This window comes from Falco punctatus (genome assembly GCF_963210335.1).
Source record: "Falco punctatus genome assembly, chromosome: 17".
NCBI classification, from domain to species: domain Eukaryota; kingdom Metazoa; phylum Chordata; class Aves; order Falconiformes; family Falconidae; genus Falco; species Falco punctatus.
In genome coordinates, this window is record NC_137597.1 from 5691197 (window position 1) to 5709869 (window position 18673).

Consider the following 18673-nt stretch of genomic DNA (forward strand, 5'->3'; position numbering starts at 1 on the left):
CCTACCTCGGCGCGGCCGGGGCTCAGCCCTCCGCCCGGCCCCGGTGCGGCGCCCGCGCCTCCGCCGCCGTTTAAATGGGCAGGTTGCGGCCCGGCAGGGAGCATGCGCTGCCGCGGGCGGAGCGGGGCCGCGGGGGGGCCCGGCCGCCCCCCGCCGCCGGGCAGAGCAGCCCCCAGCCCCCGCGGCCGGCGGAGCGGGGCTGCCCGGGCCCCCAGCGCGCCCGGTGCCGCTGCCAGCAGCCCCGCGGGGACCGGGCATCCACGCAAACCACTGGCATTTGGAGAAGGAACATCTCCCTCCTCCCCCCCCCCCGCCCCTTTTTCCTCCCTTCTTCCTTGAGTATTACCCAGTGTGAATGGTTTCCCATTTTGTTTGATTTTACTAACCTATTCATTACTTGTAATTGCTCGGATTGTATGCAAATGGATTCCCATGCTATGGGAAGCTTGTGACCTGGCCCCTGGACATTATTCATGGTAGATGACTGCTTCAAATCACATGGCGTGTGAGGGAGAGAGACAGACAGAATATATATGCTTGTACAGAGAGATCTAGACATTATATCGGTATCTAACTTGTCCAACAATTGCTGAACAGAACTGCGAGTTGAGGAAAATGAATGCTCTTATTCAAACGTACAGCCCTCAAGATGTGGACCCTCAGAAGAAACAGCCTTCCTTAAACATCTGCATCAACAAATATCTTTTTTTGTGTGAACACTCACGAGCGGAGGATAGGAAACAGGAGACAAGAATGCAGTCGACAAAACCAGCTGTTCTTAAATTAATGTTTGCAAATGCTTGGGCCAGTTCTTCAGCTGATAGGTCATCAAAAGACTTGTACTAGTTCGTACTATTTAAAGATTTGGCCCCCTGTTCTGCAACGTATTAATCCAGCTCTGCTTGCTGCAGAAATGTTACAAAGATCTTGTTATTTTTAATCTTCGCAGGGTCCCCTCCTTTGAGCAACTCTGTACCTCTCAAGGTCAAAAAATCCATTTCCATGTCACATTTCAGCTTGGATCAGCAGGATAGTCTTGTTTTCACTGTGAGCAGCTGTTCCCTCCCAAAGTTTGCTGAAAAGACTTACCCTACATCGAAAAAGCAGAGAAGCACCTGCATTTGTTGTCACTTGAACTGATGAGAACTCACTCTCGCTGGGGGGGGGGGGTTGACAAGGAGAAACGGCACCGCTGTTTCCTGAAAAAAGTTTTTTGGCAGTCCAGATGCAGCTAGGAACTCGCAAAAACTGCTGAAGAGCTAGGCTATGACTTCAGTTGGTGAAGTGGAGGGTCCAAATTCAGGTGGGGAGAACTGCCCCTGTTTTATAGTCAGGGAAGTTCAAAAGCAATTAAATAGCTATTAGTGCTGCTGCTTTTTTTTTCTCTTTTTTTTTTTTTCTTCTCCTTTTTTTGCCCTGGAGCGTCTGACTCTCAGGAGGTGGGTTCCCAAATGCTGTGCACTGAGCTCGAGGAGCTCGGCATTGCAGGGCTCAGTGGTTAGACTAGCAGCATGAATTCGAGTTTCCTATCTTCTATTCCCGGCTCTGACTCACTGGGTGAGCTTGGTCCAGGCACAAGCAGCCAATTTTATAAAAGAAATTGCAGTCTGTGGTGGTGGATACTCCTAGACCGTCGCGCAGAGGAAGCTCTGCTCGTTTTGCCGCATGCCACAGCGGGCTGGCACTGTTTGAACGGGCCGGGAGTTCCACGAAGCTCTGCGAGTCAGAGAGCAAACCAGCAGCTCCGCTGGATGATACCACCTCCCTAGGATCATCTGTGCTCACAACAGGACACAGGGCAGGTCATAGGAAGGTCTGGCTTGCTACTCTCAAAACTCTGGAGGGAGATTTAACATTTACAGTTCCATAGCTGTACCAAAGAGCAATACCTCCTGGAGATGGACAGGGCTTGCTCAGAAGCGGTGCTCCAGACCAGAGGCAGGGCAACCTGTGCTGTTAACAGACAGATCACATTTTTTAGATTTACCAGGCAGAAGGTGGGTTTAACTGTGGCTAACAGGGCAGATTAGGACAACCGATACTCTGCTATATCAAATACTAGTTCATTCATGCTTCAGTTATGTTCCTAGGGCACACGACCAATGCCCTTCCATCGAGGCACCATAAAAGTTAGGTGCTTCTCAAATACTTCAGCCTTCCCATCTCTCGTCTCATTTATCCTTTAATAAAGCAGTGATAACAATATTTGTGCACTCTGACAAGCACTTGGCAACTTGTTGATAAAGGCTCCAGCTGATGCGATATATCTTTATTGCAATAATCTCTTCAAATTCCAGCCAGACGCTCTGCTCCTCCACAGAAAGCATTCACGCGTTCTAGCTGCAGGTGAACACACCTCTAGTTCCTCCCTCTTCAGCAAGGCATTTTCACACTTACTTAAAGCACACCTTCGCCTCACCTGGCCTCTGCTGTACAGGACGAGCTCCATGCTGAACTGCTACGTCTCACACTGGTTCCCAGTACAAGGAGTGCAGAGGGAACCCTGAGCTCCTCTACATGTTTTTTCTTTGTACAACTTTTGCCCCTTCCTCTCCACGACACCACTGTTTTTATTTATTGCCTCCTGCTCTTCTCTGGGACAAGACCATACCTTTCTTTAAGCTGACAGCAAGGTACTACTACTGCACAGATAAAGAAGAAAACAAAAAAAAGAACAATTACTCCCCTTTAGAGGAATAAGCACTGGAAGTTACACCCAGACATCATAAGAGAGACTAAGGTGGCAGCACATCAGAGACAGCACTTGCACGGCTGTGAGCAAGCACAAATTTGAGTTTCACGGTCCCCAACACAGCAGGGGCAGCTGCGAGGGCGGCTTTCACCCTGCGCTGCCTCTCGCCAGCTCACGCACCAACGCAGCGTTTGAGTGCCGATTTCCAAAACACCGATGCTTGCCTACGGGGCCTCAGCCGAGGCTTTCCACAGTCATTTCACAAACGTTACCAGAAGGAAAGAAGGGACATGTCACCACAAGAAGTAAAATACAGCCACACACTGGTGGAACTTCCACTGCTCCCTGCTCAGGTCCTCCTTCCTTCCACCACGGCTCTACGGATCTCACATCTACCAGACAACTCCCCACAGCTGAGCAAGACCAAAAGACCAGGCATATCCTGGAGCCTTCTCACATGCTCCTGTAACTCATCCACCAACCAGCCGAGGATTTCACAGCACGTTAGAGGTTTTCCTGTTGCAGGGCTCCATGCTGATGGCTGCTGAGGATCCCACACCTCGATCCCAGAAGCACTTTGGCAAGGGCCCAGTGGGATCTTTGGTGGGATCAGCAGCTCTGAGAATTTAGACCATATAGTTGGGTACCTAAACATGGCAATAAGAGCCTGACATTGTTTCTACTACTGGTTTCAGTAGATCCAGTCCTAGGCTTATAAATAGACCTAATCATTTTGCTGAAGTAGGACTAGAAGACTGAGAACATTGCAGGATTGAGCCATCATGGGAATCTGCAAACTAGACTGATTTATCAAAGTGGGGAAATCCAGAGTCAACTGCCCTCTCAGCTGCTCGTGCCTGATTAGATCATAGCATAGATTTCCCCCATTTTATCTAAATCTCATCTACCCGTGGAGCTCATGATATTGCCTAGAATATCGACGGGGGTAAGGCACCCTCACAAGTGGCAAATAAAACACGGAGCCAAAGAGCAGGAGACCATCTCAGCTTTACCTTGAGCACAGGGCGCGCTGTGACAGCTCAGACACTTCTGCCACAGCAACACAGAGAGAGTGCACAATCCTGATCTCCTCTATGGATCTTAATCTGGCTGCACAGAGAGATTTCGTGGATGGTGCGATCTACTCTGGAAGCCACATCAGCCCCAGCCTGGCCAAAGGTAGCTTTAAGCCCATTTCGTGCTTAATTACAGAAAAAAACGAGTCCTGAACTTGATTGCAGATGGTCTTCTGACTCACAATACAAACCTTTCGCTCTCTGTAAGCAGAGAAAATAAACCCATTCTCAGCACCCCACCCAGGGAGGTTAGGAGTGACTACGTACAGAGCACTCAGATACCAAGGTGGAAAAGTGTTAAGAGAAATGCAAAGCAGAAACATACTCTGGTGGTGCTGAGAGCTGTTGCCTCGAAAACAAAGGTGGGAATTCATGCTGCACGCTCAGGGCTTTTAGAAGGATCTTTCTTGACATGCCGACAGCCCCAGACCTCTCGTGCCAGTTGGGAGCGATGCTGCCAAAAGATGGACTGTGTGCAACTGTGTCTAATGCACCTTTAAAGAGAAAAAGCCACTAGAACAAACAAAAGCAGCGCCCGGCTGCACAAGCTGTTTATACTTGAGGTAGCCAGAGCAGGCGGCTCCACTTTTGGGCTTATCTTCACTCTCTTTCTAAACAGGAAATGTATTTTTGTCTCAAGCATTTCAGATGACCAGGCTAAAACCTTCAGAATGTGGGGTACCAAAAAATTAGCATTTCAGCTCCTTTTGTGAGCCCTGAGAGGTGGCGGGTGGGTCCCCAGAACAGCAGGGGTATCACCTCTAACCACAACGCGAGGCACCGCCGGGCCAGCTCTGCTGGGCACCAGGGGCATCCGACACATCGGCTGCAGGAAAACAAAGGGATGGAAGTGGGGCTACCAGATCGGCTCTTGTGCATGTGAAAACTGCCACTGTCAGCATAACTGAGGACGGAGAATTTGGCGCAGGCAAACTATAGAAATTGCATTTTCCATGGCAATAGGGTTTCCTTGATAGAGGCATTACCTCTGCCCGGAGCAGTGCCAGGCTGGAAAGTGCCCGCTCCTGAAGACTGAAGAGAACAGCACATGTTCTTGCTTCCTCCCTGACAGCAAAGCAAAGCTGCAACATCCCAGAGGTTTACTATCTCCTGGCTCAGCACCACCATCCCCAGCTAGCCACGCAAGCAGCTGGTTGTCTCTGTAAGACTGCAGGGGGGACACTGTGTCAGCACTACACTGGCTTTGCACAATTTTAATTCTCCCGGTTTTGCTGTAAGTTTCATAATATTTAGCATCAAAGCATTTGGAGTCATGGATTTAGTGAGGTGGGATTATTTTTTTTCTTTTTCTTTTTCTACATCTTTTAGTTATACATCTAGATCCATTTCTACATCTTTTATAGAGAAAAGCTTGGAAACGTGATTGGCCATAAACTGCCAAAATCAAAAGGCAATTAGTTTTTAGTTTTTTGTTTTGGTTTGTTTTTTTTTTTTAATTGGGAAGCTCAAGACTTAAACAATCTCATGATTTTTGAGACTGCAAAGCCTGTCTCATATTGCAAGGGCTGGATTTGGTTAGAGAGATATTCCTGTTTGGTAGGGAGATGGGGTCACCGTGTACCACTTACTGGTTTCCAAGGCCTCTGCAGACAAGCAAACTTGCTCCCTCGTCCAAGTCCTTATTGATACTGGAACAGCTCCCACTGTTTGCCGCTCAGTGTCAACGTTACTGTCCCTGCAGGCGATGCAGAAAGAAAGAAGCTGTCCGTGAAACTGTGTATATGAGCGTTGCTAAACCGGGTTTGAAATCTGGGCATATCTGCTATGTTTACAGAGTGCAGGACAAACATTTTAGCATTCCCCCTGCTGTTCCCTGGGCTGCATTCTTAACCTCTGCCTCTTCCAGCCAGCCTCCTTTCCCCATACACAGCACCACGTGCTCCGTTGCCTTCCCTTCTTTTCAGGATGTAGCCAGTTTTGAACTCTGCCACCTGCCAAGCAAGCTGTGGTTGCCCCTTGCCCTGTCAGGACACTGCAGATCCTGGCAGGGAGGGATGTCCTTGCTAGGAATAGACGAGGAGAAACAGCCAACCTCAACAGCACCACAAAATCCACCTTCACTAAGGGGAAGTTAGAAAGGAACCGAACAACAACAGCTCTGCTGAACCCTCTTCCCCCGCTGTTGTTCTGTGCCTTTTTTTTTTTTTTTTTCTTTTTTCTTTTTGTTGCTGTCACCTCCGGTGTGCAGGTAAGCCCAAATTTCCCCTGTGTGAAAAGGAAGCACAGCTCTGTTTCAGTCCCCTGCCTGAGAGCAGCCACAGCCTCCAGCTCTCCAAACCTCTGGCTACTGTGGACTTCAATCCTTGGCATAGCAAAGCTTGCCACCCACACCTGGCCTCTGGCCACAGCGAGCTCTTTAACCTTCTGCATCGCAAAACCAGCCAGGCACCACTTTGGAAGGCCACTGTAAGGATAAAGATCACTTTGCAACACCTAGTTCTACGACCTACAGCGCATCTCTGCTACCACCCTGCCTCTCCTCCCCCAGTACGTCACTCCTAGCCTACCTCAGTCCTACAAATGAGGCAGGGAAAAATTGCCTGGCCAGGACCTTCAGCAGCAGCACAACAGATGCCAGGCTAGGAAAGGTACCACTGTCCTCAAAATCTTGAGCTACATCACCCACCCGAGTATCAGGTAATTGCTCACACTCTGCCCACTGCCTTCCCACTCTTACCCCAAGGAGGTAAATGTTATTTCACTGTGCCCAGAGTCACATTGCCAGGGGGCACAGCAGACAATGCTGGCGCCAGTTTACAATTTCCAGCCCACGGGGTAAGATTTGAGGGTCTTCCTCGTGAAACAGCCTATTTTGATTCAAATCTGGTTAGAGAAAGCCGCCTATGGATTGAGCTCGTTCCCACCCTGCACGTTTGGTACCGGCAACTTAAAGCTACTCTCTGCCTTGCTGCCCTTTAGTTCTGCTAAGCTAGAGACAAAGCAATGGATTTCTTTCTGGTTTGGGTGCCAAGGAAACTGTCAGCTCCCATTCAGTCTCCAAGCCTTTCCCTGCAACAGACTTGCTCAGCCACTTGCAAATGATGCACCCCATGAGCCATCCAGTCAATTTCCCAGGACAGCTTCAGCGCTGAGCGCCGGCCACGGGACCCCGGGACATTCGGTAGGTAACAGATGAAACCAGGGGCCCTGGTATGCAAGAGGCTGATGACCTTGACTAAACAATAACTTACTAATACAAGTCCCTCTGGAACAAGGGCAACTAGATGAAAAAGCAGGTCTTGCTGTTTGTTCCAGTTGGGGGCCATCTCATTTCTTTAATGAAATTCTACTTATTTGCAAAGGGACATAAAAAGTTCCAGTTCCTTGAATAAAGCAGGGCCTAAACAATGAGAGATGCTGCCTTTGATTATAAATCCAAACCTTTTCTCCAGGCAGAACCCCTTTCTCCAGGCAGTACCTAATGCCACAGCACTCGGCTCACCCTGGAGGTGCCCCCAGACCCGTTCTGACTGAGCCCTTAGCTTTTCTGCCCCCACTCAATTTTTTTTTTACTTTCCATCCCTCCTTCTCTCACATAGCCACGACTCCTCCAGGCGACATCTCTTAACTTCAGCAAGCCCTGCTGCTTGCAGGACGGTTCTCAGCTTTGCTAGAGTTTTGTGCAGAACTTGGAGTCGGCTCTTTCAGAGTAATTCTTTGGCTCCATCCCAGGCATGCACACTCCTGCAGATGTCCTAACAGAAAACAAAAAAGGCGGTCCTCAGCCTAGACCTTGACATCCGAGCATAGGAGGAGACAGGACAGATGGATCCGAGGAAAACAAACAGGAAGAGGGGCAAGGTCATTGCTTTGCACCCCAAGAAGAGCTTGGGATGGGGTTCCAATATAGTTTGTATCGGACCACTGAGCCTCCTGTGTGGCGTATCTCCCACTGCAGGGTACACAGCGGGATCTGCAAACAGGAACCATTATGGGAAATGGGGTACTGGAGCCCCTGAGTTGGTGCTCACACCGTAAGGTGCTGCTCAACTGTTACTCTGTGGTGGTAGGAGACATCCAAGGCAAGCGATCGCAGCCAGGCAAGGAGGAGGGCAGGAATCTGCAGGGGGTGAAACTAATTTTGAATAAAAGTCCACCCTAAAGCAAAGCCCCTGATGCCGTCTGAACCATCATCAGTTTCCAAAGGGAAAGCCCTCAAATCTCTGACTTCCAGCCTCCCAAAGCCTTGTAAAACCTTCAGGCACAGCCAGTGGCACACAGGCTGAGGGGCAGAATTGCCTCTCCAGTAGAGGAACAGGTTATCTGCCAGGCAAGAAAGTCAGATTGCCTGAAAGAAACATGCCACGTTCAGAGGGTGCTTACACACTTCAGATCACTGCAAATTGACTTGCAAAATCCTGTTTGTCACCACAGCAGCCCCGCGGCCATCCCCGTGCCCACGCACAGCACCCCACGTGCTGAGCCAAACCCGCTCGCCAGCTCTCAGCCTGCCAGGCTGAACAAGACCTGAGCTCCCAGCCTGAAGGAGCCATAGGAAATTACGTGTGTCCGAACATACATTCTACAGTCTGAACTGAGATCCAACCCCAGCCATGAGATGAAGAACTACGCATTGTTGTGGGGACTGCTGGAGATTTCCAGGGGTATTTGCTCCAGCAGCTCAGCTGCGAAGAGCAGTAACAACGGTGGCAGAGAACCGCCGTCATTCATCGTGAGTGGATGAAGCACAAACCTGAAACAGAAAATAACTGTATTTACAGAAACCACCCCAGCCATATTTGCTGAAAAAGGAATTTCTTGTCAAACCAGTTGATCAAGAGTAATTATCTATGAAACTTTACAAGCTTAACATTTCCCTTTTCTTGACTATTTTATTATACAATTGATGGGCAGATATTTTTTTCAGGTAAACAACTTGCACCCTGTTTATAGCACACAGTGCAAATATTTCCCAGCATGTTTATTCTGAAATACTTGTACTGTACGGCCAGGAAGTGACTGCAGGAGAAAGACACCCAGGCTATGCTCCTTTCCAAAGCGCTGGTTGGAAGCAGCTGCTAGATGATGAAGCCTCCCTTAGAGAAACTGAGATACTAGAGATGGAGAGTAAGGCCATACACCTGTCTGCAAAGAAACATGAACCTGATTCTGCAGGACTGGGAGAACCTTGATTCTATTTCATTAATTTAAAAAAAAAAAAAAAAAAAAGCATCATCAGAAGAATAATAAGAGTGTTTTCCATTCAGATCTCACAATGACAGAATAGGGCAATCATGGCTATCCAATTTGCTTACCATTATCCCAGGTTTCTGTATCTTCACAGGTCTTGTCCTTCTCTCCCTTTAATCTCGCTAAAGCTATTTTTCTTTCTGTGTCACACTTCCCTAGAATTTTTATTGCAATTCACAGCACCAGGACTCAGGAAGGAGGTATCCTAGAACCAGCCAAGGCATCAGCTCCTTTGCTTCTGCTATTCCCAAACAAAATAAAGAAATATTAATAGTGAGTGTGTATTGCTAACTTTGTGATTAATTCACCTCCTACACAGCCTCACTATCTGAAATCCTAGGGATGACTTTGACCTGAATGTTAAAAATTGTTCCATGATGAGCCCTACCCGAAATGATTATTGACAATTCTGTGTCATTCCCAGCCCCAGCAGCTCAGGAGACCTACAAAGGGGTCACTGGCATTCAACAAATCACTTGTTTAACAAAGGAAGAATGGAGGAATTGCCTGGGGTCAAGACACACAAACATCATTGGAGACTCGCCCCAGCAGTGGTCCTAGACAGAGTTCCCCCTTTTTCCATATGGTAGAGTGAGTGCTCAAATTTGATGTAACGAGCACTGTCAGAATGGGATCAACTACAGAGAACGATCTATTACCCACCCCCCTTACTCCCTTTTAATAAGGAGCCGAGAAACCTTTTCTGGAGTGGATTTAGCTGTCACTTGCCTTGATTTTTTTATGGGAATTTTTATCTTGCAGAAGCCTAAGCATGAGAGCTGGAAAAAAAATATCATACAGCCTTGCCACCAGAATTAACTCAGGACCGCTCGTCACCATGCCTTCTCTGCAGCAGGGTGGCTCAAAAGTCACCAGCTGACAGGCCATGGCCACTTCTCAGCAAAATTCAGAAAGAACATCTTAAACTGCTCCAGCTGTGTACAGAGACCCATGCTGAGAAGTGCACATGATTCAGACAGCATCCCAGCGCGCCACGTGAGGACAAGTCTCCTTGAGGTTCTTTTTCCTTTTCCTTTTATACAGCATTTCTCAACTTTTCCACCACATGACCCCCAGTTACAAAGACAACAGCTTCTCTCTCGTTCATCTGCAGCAAAAGGGTACGACTGCTGGGGTCTGACATGAAGTTAGATGGAGAAGATTCACAAGAACATGAGCAATTTGTTTCAAGTGGCTTTCCTTTTCTTTTTTTTTTTTGTCAGAGCAACTTCAGATATATTCCAATGAGGAATGCGCTGCAACTAGCAGCAGGTTGAGTCCAAGTTTATTATCCAGACTCACTACACACCAGGAAAAACTTTGTCTACACTAACAAGTTTTTAACCTGCTGTGCAAGCACAGCCCCCTAGAGCAGATGCAACACTTGCCTAGAGATGGCATTTCCCACCCCTTCCTTGTTGTAGGTCCACATACTTCAGAGAAAAGCCCAGAGATCAAAGTAAGTTTTGAGAAATGTTGCAGTATCAGTGAGGAAAAGGAGGCGATGGCATTTTTTTTTTTAAAGTATGTTATGCCAACAGCTATTCTGCCAATGGTGCCAGATAGACCAGGTTTATGTTTAAAGCTTGGTGATTTGTTTTGGTGTCAGCAACGCCTTCAAGCATTTAAAGTCTTGGGAATTTTTGTTTATTTTAATTACTCCAGTGTTCTAGCATCAGATCAGAGGACCGGTCTCTTCCTTGTTGCGTTTGAACTAAAATGACTGAACGGGCAGAGAATAATTCCCTACAGCCTACTTCCCACGCCGCACTCGTTGGGCACATCCGTCTCAGTTGCTCCCTTTCCAGCCATATGGAGTACTGATTCAGGGGCATCTACGTCACGTTGTACCTGGGGAAGCGATACTAGAGAGGCAGAGAGCTGTCCCTCAGCCAGGCAGATCTGCCAGGGGTCAAGGGAGCTGCTTTCTCCTCCCCAAACTGTCTCAGGGTCCAAGCTGTAACATGGCTTGGGTTCCTCTGAAAGGAGACATCAAGGTTTCTGTCCTCACCGACACCCAGCACAGCCGTCCAGCAGAAACCTGGCCAGTAGAAGGCAGAGTCCATGAATTTAAAGCAGACTGAAGACATATTTCTGGAAAGAAACAAATATCCAACAAGTTCACCTTAGATCTGACCCAAGATAGCAATATCTAGCGTTCATATAACAACTCGCTTTTTCAAAGTAATCTATTCACATTAAGAATATTTATGTTTGCATTTAACTGACTTGGGAAAATGAAATATCAGAGGTAACACATATCGTTAAACTCTACCACTTGGTCTTTTACACTTAAAAGCTCTTGGTGGTGTGGGGAGATACGAGAGTGAGAACAAGGACTTGTGCCCAAAGGTATTTTCTTTTTCCTCTTGGCACCCTCGCTCAACAAAAGGAGGAAATGAGGAAAAATGTTTAAAGAAGTCGCTTAAGTGGCATCACGCATTTAAAGTTGCAAAAAAAGTTTCATGTGAATGAGACTGAAAGAACCTGAGTCACTTCCAAATGAGACCTCGTTTGCCTTTGAGAAATGCGTCACCTGTTAGTTTAAAACTAATGTACTGAAGTATTTCTGGGAAAAGAACTGTTTCAATTGCAGTATCATCATCAGCAATGAATTAAAAAAAAAAAAAAAAGATAGCTTAAGGAAAAAGAAATGATGCCTTTATATAATAATGGGATTATATTCAAAGTATTCCGTTCATTTCTCAGGAGGTGAAGCAGAAACACAGCACACGCTTTAGGAGACTACAAGAATATCCTCTTTATAAAAGTCAGAAGACCATTTAATTAAAAAAAAAAATCCAAACAGAAGAGACAATTAAAAAAAAAAATCAGTACTAACTTCATCTCACAAGAGGACAGAAGTTCTCAGACATAAACCACTCCAATCAATTCAAAAATGTTTGAAAATGTTTGTAATGAACAAAGCCAACAGACCTCACTTAAAGAAAGCCACTAATTGATAATGCTAACCAAAACCTCCTTACAAGGCCAACTGCTTAGTTAGAAATGCTTAAGGAAAAAAAGACAGTGTGACAACAGGAAATTTATTGCTGCTGGAACTGTTATCTTATCTACTCAAAACATAAATGTTATTCAACCTGAAAGACAAGGGATTATTCAAATATAACAGCAGTCGCTCTTCAAGCTACAGAATTTGCAAGCAAATATAAAGCAAACCCTTGAATATAAAACAAAACATCATTTTGAAGGGTAAATTAAATATTATTGAAGAGACAGAATAGGAAGTGGCTTTGACTTTGTGCAAGATTGCTTTCATTTATTTTCCATCCAAAAACATGCACACACAGGAGACCAAACTGCAAATATGGTTTAAGGCCAAGGGCTGAATTTGACCTAGAGAGTTTAATTTAACATTAACTTTTCTTAAAAGGAGCTATCTCTTACTGGTCTCTTTCATTCATGGGGGGAGAGTGCATTCCGATGCTTCCCCACAGTGGGATAATAGCACTTGAACTTGACCTACAGCCATGGAAAGAGGAAAAAACCCTAAAACACACAAAACCATTTCCTGGTCTACATAAAACCCTGAAGCTGGAGACGTGCGTTAGCCCAGGATGTGGTTATGAACTAACAAGCGGTACTCCCAGATCAAATTCAAGTCTAACATATCACATGTTACAGACGTGTAGATCAATGCACAATGAACAGATACCTTTCAGAGCTCTTATGTTCTCTTTACCCCCCAGGAGCGCCTTTGTGTCAACTCCACAGGAGTTTCGGTTATTAGTGATATCTTTCTAGTCTTGATTTATCATATCGCATGCAACATAGACCCCAAATACCAGTGAAAGAAGTAAAAAAACCAACTCTGTTCACTTTGTGGTTTGCTGCATCAAAACTATACCTAAAAATACACTTTCCAAGTACAGGGAATTTGCTGGGAAATAATCTCAACTTCCACAATTTTTCTAGGTTTCCTTCAACATGCAAGACGGGCAAGAACAGAACAGCAGCTCTTTAAATCAACTTCATCCCATTTACTTACTCTTTCAAGCCCACCAGGGCCAAACCAAGCTGTATTGCAGAAAATAGATACAATCTTGAATTCCACCTTTTATTTTTGTCCTGTGACCAAATGCTACCAAAAGAAACAGAAACAGGATATTCCTGAGGCAAAATTCTGTTAGATTTAAACTTGACAGCTGGTATTCTTTGCCAAAGGAATCTTATCCCCCCGGTTTGGCAGCGCTCACTGTAGTTACAAAACATTATGCGTGTCCACTTCTCAGATGCACATCCATTAAATCTGAAAACAAATAATTTGGTTTTGGTATTAGTTCCCTGTAAATACTACTACAGAGCCAAGGGGAACTTTTAACTTATGCTGGCAAAGCATCTGCCTGCAGGACTGAGCGGTCAGTAAATACGTGGGGTTGAGAAGAGCAATATTGAGGAGAAAAGCCGCCAAAGGCTGGGTATACTGACAGGATGGTCAAAGCCTAGTGGCAGCAGAGAAGAAGAATAGCTCTTGAAAAAAGAGTTCACAGATCCTAGTATTGCACCATTTCTTTGAGTAAGTAAGTGGTGTTTACTTCTGGAGACAATAGAAGCGCCACACCTATAACTGCTAATTAATCCTAAAACTGAAGTAGCACAGCAGTACCTGCAGGTAACCCTACAGCTGCTCCAGATAAAGAATCCACGTCAAGGCCGCAGCATATAACTGCAGATACCATAGCAGTGAGGTAGAAATACCTGTCAAGGTTAATTGGCTGGCGTGTTTAAAGAAAGGAGGGAGGAATGCCATAAGCTGCATTATTAAACGCTCCATCCCAGAAGCCTGGAGCATCATCAGCAGCATCCACCACCACACACGCCTCTGTTACGTAGTCTTATTTTACCATGCTGTGGAATAAAATAAACAGAAGAGGGAGAGAATCTGCAGCCAGGTACCAGCTTATGGCTGTCAGGGAGGGTTTTGTGTCGGGCAAGGGGCAGCATTTCACAAAACTGCCCAAACAACCGCTGGAAACAATACACAAACCAGTCTGTGCTGCCACTGGGGGCAACTGCAATCTGGTCTCTCGTCCAGCTGTATCAGGCACCAAACTGGTTTGTTATGGTTGAACGTGCTGCTGAACTGGGCCAAGGAGGAGACACAAACGACTCACCCAGCGAGGTCGCAAGTGCGTGTCGCCCCTTAGCACAGCCAGCTCCCTTAGGAGCCCAGCAGCAGCTTCAGCCTGAACCCTATGAGAAACAAAGGCTTTCAGGTGTTCACCCTGTAGAACCACAACTTCAGGTTTTAAAGACAGACACACACGAGTGACACACAATGTCACCACGGGATGCACGACATGTCGCGCCAGTGGCGGCGCGGGCGGAGCGCCCCCTGCTGGCCCACCGCAGAACTCCACAAAAGAGGCAACTCCTCCAGGCGCTGCCCAGCTTGCCGTTGGGCGTTACAACGAAGATTCTGCAGGAAATTAAGATTAAATCGGCTATAATGGATTTCTTAAAAAGCACCAACTCGTTACACACCACTACAGCGTGCGGGACAGGTGGGGAAAGCGACCTGGACCCGGGTCGGTTCATCTGCCTGGGGAACGACAAGCAGCTACTGATGACTCGGCACACGCTCCTGGCCAACACAGTTGTCCTCTCTGGTTTGACACCTCCAAAGAACAGGCTGTGTATTTGTCGTCATTGCTGGGGCCACAAATGGCAAAATCAAAAGGCTATTGATTGCTGGGGGCACACTCACGGAGGCAAGCGGGACAGGTGAAAGGCTTTCCCTCTCCCCTCGTCATCGCTTTTAGTAACTGGATTTGAATCTGAAAACCTCAACTTGCAGCTCTGGGGTGGAGCAGCCTGTGAAAACAAGGAGCAAGTTCTTTACAGCCACTAGGACTTAATTCTCCGTCTTCCCCTCAGCTCACGGGAAGGTCACCTTTGCCCAATTGTTCTGTCCAGAATCTGACCTACCCTCCCCAGAGAAAGCACAAGGTCTGCAAAGGAATTAATCCCCAAACTATTGGACCTTATGGAAGATGAACACGTTTCTACATCTCACCAATATCCACGTAACAAAAAGTAATACCTTCCAATATCAGAAAAATTACACAAGCCATGTTTATGGGTTATAAAAGCCCTTTTATAAAGCCATTTTTAAACAAAACCAAAAAGTTTACAAAAGAAAATAAAAGATACAGAAGAATGAGTTGCTTAATATATTCCAAAAAGGAGAAAAATAAAAGAGGGGACACAATTCCAACATGCTGAACAATAAAGGGTTCTTTTTCCTTGTGTTTTTTTTTAATACAAAATACAAGCGAAGGATACACATACTTAAAACAGAGCTCAGGAGCAGGTATGCAGTCCTGGGAACCCTTTCAATAAAAGCAAAGCAGGGTTTTGTTATTTTTTTTTTCTTTCTTTGCAGGTACATACAGAGACTGGAATATGTAAAATTAAGTAGCACAAAAGACCATCACACAATTCTACCAATGAATGTTGCATCTATAAATTCACGAACATGGTCAACAGTCATGTTCACTTCAACCCCTTAAAAAAAAAAATAAAAGTGTTGTTTTTATTTTAAATAAAGCATTAATGTTACATTCAGACTTAACTCCTAGTACCATGCGGTAGATCTCAGTATTGTCAAGGTATCGCAAGAGTCACCAACCCTGTCGGGCCCAGTGATGACAGCGTGTCTGCACACCCCCCCCCCGACCGCAGGCCAGCAGCACTGAACACTGTTTGCAGCTGCCCCTTTTTCTGTCTGCTCTTGAGATTAAAAAAAAATAAAAATCAAAAGGGATGGGGAGGGGAACTGCAAAGAGCCTGATTTTTAGAAAAGCTCAACGGGGGATTGCAAATACTCAAGACAAATATTCATTGCATACCATATAACGATGCCTTGCTGACAGCCAAAGGCCCAAGGCCCTACCTGGAGTATCCTCCTCTACTTTCAAAGTGAATATTCAGGGTTTGCTGTGACATGATGTTCATGGTTAAACAAAAATTATGTAGCTCTTATTTACAATTTTTTTTTTGTAACAATTGCTTCTGCAGGAAAAAAAAAAAAGAAAAGTAAAACTCACAAATCTTCAGAACACAAAGGGAATAAGATGTCAGACACTCCCATGCGCGCACTCACACCCGCGCACTCACACACAAAATACTTCAGGGGCTTTTACACACATTATTCTGGCTTAAGCTGATTGAGTATTTCTCCATCCCACCCACTACCCCTCCCAAAATATATATATAAAAAACCCTCGCCCCAATATACAAAGCATATGCACAATGGTGTTTGCAGTCACACTGAGCATGCTCAGACCGATGGACCCACTCGATTCACCGCGGCTGAAGGGGCAGGCAGTCTAGAGAGTCGTTTCCAATAGTGGTTGATACACAGAGTCAGCACATGGTGAGAACTTGACTAAGAAATATTGGTGGTTTGTTTTTAATATAAAGAGTTCAATGAAGAGACATTCAAATGCCAGTCATCTACTGAAGTGGGAAGTCTAACACGAGGATACACTTGATTTGGGGAGGTCAAGGAAGGACACTGTCATCTTTCAGAGCTCTGATAATCCTCATAGTACTTAAAAAAAGTCATCACGGACAGTAAGAACATAATTGTTAGTCTTGCTTCCTAGTTTCATTAGCAGAACTTGTATTTAAACCTCCCAAAACTGTAGGAAAATTTTCAAAGTTCAGGGAATATTTTCTATTTGTTCATATATGTAGAGAATATATAATTTCCACGTACAGATGTGACACCCCCCCCCCAAACTAACATATCCTATATGCCAGCAACTATTTTGTGACAGTGTCTCTTTAAATATCCATCTGCTTACATTTCCATATCCTGCCTCCCCCAACAGATGAACGTCCACTTCTCAAATATTAAACTCATGGATCAGTTTGTAGTTTTTAAGAACCATGTGTTCAACAACATGATCTGTTATAAAAATAAACACTTCACAAACAAATTACATAAAGCAAAGCACCAGTTTCTACAGCTCAAAAGCTTCCAGCATGTTACAGTTTACTTCCCTCCCTCCTTAACCTGGGTGCCTCAGTGTCTATTGTACCTTTGTGACCATCACCAGAGGGAAAGAAAAAAAGAAAAAAAGAAAAAAAGGAATATGCAGCGCATCTTCTGCCACTACCCTGGCTGTCCATCACCTGCGGATGCAGTGGTGCGGTGGCACAGCAGCTGAGCACACTCAGAACCATTACCCAGCACTGGTGAAGTTCCCCGGCAGAAGTCACCCAAGGTGTGCTGCTTCTCTCCCCACACACGCTTCTGCTTTGATGAAGTTAAAACAACATAATTAAAAGCTTCTTGGCTGCCCCATTTCTATGTCTTGCTCTCACCCACAAACCATTCTGAAACCCATGTAGCTTGGCATGTTTGGCATTCCCATGCTGATCAAACAGAAACCAAAGCAAATAATCTTTACTACGAAATTCCAACTGGAATTGCGAATTTTTACTGACCAAGCCTTGTGGCCAGTTAAACGCAACACTACTGGCACGTAACTGCAAAACTGAACGTGGTGGTGTGGATTTGGAAACAGAATGTAGGAAAGGACATATAATGGACGTTAGTTACGAACTACCGTTTTAAGAGTAAGACCAGGGCAGGGCACTAGATCAACCGAACTTTGGAATAAATTCATTCACCTCTCTGCAAAGGCTCCAAAACTACAGCTGTAAAACAGAAGACAATCTTTTCAAAGTCGTCATCTTCTGTGAATGAAACTTTCTGCTTCGTGAAGAACTATTCACACTCCTAAAGAAAGGCATTTTTACAGCTCTCCTTCAAGAAATCAGAATGCTCAATACAAATTAATTAAAAAGGACATTTAAAAGTATTAAGTCTGCTGCTACTGAAAAATGTTGCATACTGAAGAAAAAAAAGTATTAACCTTCACACTTTTCTTCTATCTGTAAAAATGTAAACTGCTGTATTTCTAACAGAGTAACCAAGAGACTGTTAGGGCTTAGTGTTTGCACAAATCAGCAAAACAGTAAGATATAGAAAAAGTTACAAAATCCCAGTAGTAGTACAGGATTTACATAGTGTTTGGGTTGTGACAAACTCAAAGATAAGTATCATGCAGCCTGTAACAGCCACGAGAGATGAACGTATGAGAAAGCAGAACAGTTCTGTAAGATAAAGGGCCAAAATTGCCAGGCATAAAATAATTCAGTCCAAAACCTGAACTGAGAACAACAGAAACATACTTTTCACAGCCTTAACTTTAGTTAACCGTGTTAGAAAAAACCCAAAGAATATATTTTAAGTGGAACTTACAAAATACACTCTTCAGGAAAAAAAATCTCATCTAGCGGGTAAAGAAACAGCTGTCTGACCAGATCAGCTAGAGGTATTCTATGTTTAAGTAATCCTTGTACTTGTGATACCAAAAAAACCATAAGAACCCAACAGACAATAGCTTGAAACACAATCTGGACTGAAGGGGAACTGTGTGGACCAGACATTCACAAAAGTGTATGCTATCCCCAAATTTAATGCAAGTGTTTTTTCTAAAATTCGGCCATTTATTTTCCCATATTACCTAAGAAGCACTGGACTAGGAGTGGAGGGAATGCAAGAGACTCTGCTCTCCCAGAAATCTGGAAGGTGAGAAGAGGTGTGGGAGAGGAGAGGGGATTACATTGGTTTCTTTTTCCAAGACTGACACTTGAC

At 45.2% G+C, this 18673-nt stretch overlaps 1 protein-coding gene across 4 annotated transcripts in view; it reads right to left on the reverse strand.

Moving 5' to 3' along the window:
- SLC45A3 (solute carrier family 45 member 3) overlaps positions 1-18585 on the reverse strand; it is a 49333-nt gene extending 30748 nt beyond the window's left edge. Inside the window, exons 1-2 of one of the 4 annotated variants that reach the window (XM_080367662.1) lie at positions 5822-18585; positions 6-5464 (exon numbers count right to left, since the gene is read on the reverse strand). The gene's annotated coding sequence lies outside the window, so the exon portion shown is untranslated. Of the gene's footprint in view, positions 1-5 lie in introns of all 4 variants that reach the window. The other 3 variants (XM_080367660.1, XM_080367661.1, XM_080367659.1) reach the window with 3 other exon arrangements.
- Positions 18586-18673: the final 88 nt, after the last annotated feature.